Source organism: Gopherus evgoodei, chromosome 2, assembly GCF_007399415.2.
Source record: "Gopherus evgoodei ecotype Sinaloan lineage chromosome 2, rGopEvg1_v1.p, whole genome shotgun sequence".
Classification (NCBI taxonomy): Eukaryota; Metazoa; Chordata; order Testudines; family Testudinidae; genus Gopherus; species Gopherus evgoodei.
The window spans coordinates 127,396,825-127,398,777 of record NC_044323.1 but is presented as its reverse complement, the minus strand read 5'-3'; positions in this window follow the sequence as shown (position 1 = coordinate 127,398,777).

The following is a 1,953-nucleotide window of genomic DNA, read 5'->3' as shown; positions in this document are numbered from 1 at the left end:
TGACAGCTAACAATTATATACAGAAACAGGGACTGTAAGTAGAGCCTGGCAGAGCAGAAGAATCCTTTGTGTAGTATCTTTTGAGAATTTGTTTTTTCAGAGATTCGTGGATTCTAAGGCCAGAAAGGACTGTTGTGTAATCTATTCTGACCTCTGGTGGGCTGTAATAGTTGGAGCCCTTTCTAAAAATTGGCCTCACGTTAGCCATCCTCCAGTCATTTGATACAGAAGCTGATTTAAATCATAGGTTACAGACTACAGTTAGTCAATTTCACATTTGAGTGCCTTCAGAACTCTTGCCATCTGTTCCTGGTGATTTATTGCTGTTTAGTTTGTCAATTTGTTCCAAAACCTCCTCTATCTGGGACAGTTCCTCAGATTTGTCACCTAAAAAGAACAGCTCAGGTTTGGAAATCTCCCTCACATCCTTAGCCATGAAGTTCAATGCAAAGAATTCATTTAGTTTCTCCACAATGGCCTTATCGTCCTTGAGTGCTCCTTTAGCATCTCCATCGTCCAATGGCCCCGCTGATTGTTTAGCAGGCCTCCTGCATCTGATGTGTTTTTTGTAATGGTAAATCATGCCTCACTAATCTACTTGAATTCTTTGAAGGGGTCAACAAACATGTGGACCCAAGGTAATCCAGTGGATATAGTGTACTTCGATTTTCAGAAAGCCTTGAACAAGGTCCCTCACCAAAGGCTCTTAAGCAAAGTAAGCTGTCCTGGGATAAGAGAGAAGGTCCTATCATGGGTCAGTAACTGTTTAAAAGATAGGAAACAAACGGTAGGAATAAATTATCAGTTTTTAGAATGGAGAGAGGTAAATAGTGGTGTCCTCCAGGGGTCTGTACTGGGCCCAGTCCTATTCAACATATTCATAAATGATCTGGAAAAAGGGGTAAACAGTGAAGTGGGAAAATTTGCAGATGAAACAAAACTACTCAAGGTAAAGTCCCAGGCAGATTGTAAAAAGAGCTATAAAAGGATGTCTCAAAACTGGGTGACTGGGCAACAAACTAGCAGATGAATTTCAATACTGATCAATGCAAAATAATGCACATTGGAAAAAATAATCCCAACTATACATATAAAATGATGGGGTCTAAATTAGCAGTTATCACTCAAGAAAGCGAGCCTGAAGTCATTATGGATAGTACTCTGAAAACATGCATTCAACGTGCAGCAGCAGCCAAGAAAGAGAACAGAACGTTGGGAATCATTAAGCAAGGGATAGATTAGACAGAAAATATCATATTGCCTCTATATAAATCCAAGGTATGCCCCCACATGTTGCATATTGCCTGCTGATGTGCTTGCCCCATCTCAAAAAAGATATACTGGAATTGGAAACAGTTCAGAGAAGGGCAACAAAAATGATTAGGGGTAATGGAACAGCTGCCATATGAGGAGCAAGTAAAAAGACTGGGACTTTTCAGCTTGCAAAAGAGACAATTAAAGGTGGGTATGACATAGGTCTATAAAATCAGTGATGCTGTGACTCCTCAGCACAGCACTACGAACTGACAGAGTTGCACAGGATGCTATGGGACAGCTGCAGCTGGCCTATTACTCGACACAGACCAAGCAGTATCCACACTGCCACCGCATCACCCTCAGCATGGCAACCACGGCGCCACGCCCTCAGGCGGCTGGCTCCCCGCGGCACATAATAAGTTGGGGAGGTTGACGGGACCGCAGCTGCGCCCACACCTGGCAACTCCCCCTGAGCTCATCCGTCTTCGGCCCCAGGGCCGAGCGGGACCCGAGGGCTGCCCAAGCCCCCAGGGCGCTTTCCCCTAAGGCCCGGCTCGGCCTCCTTCTGTCCCGGGGCGTGGAGCCGAGCCGAGCCGAGCCCCTCGTATCACGAGGCGAGTCCCCGGGACGGGGCAGCGGTGCCTGCGCGGGAATCCCCACTTCTGTCCCGCCCTGCCGCTCTCGGGCGCGCGACCG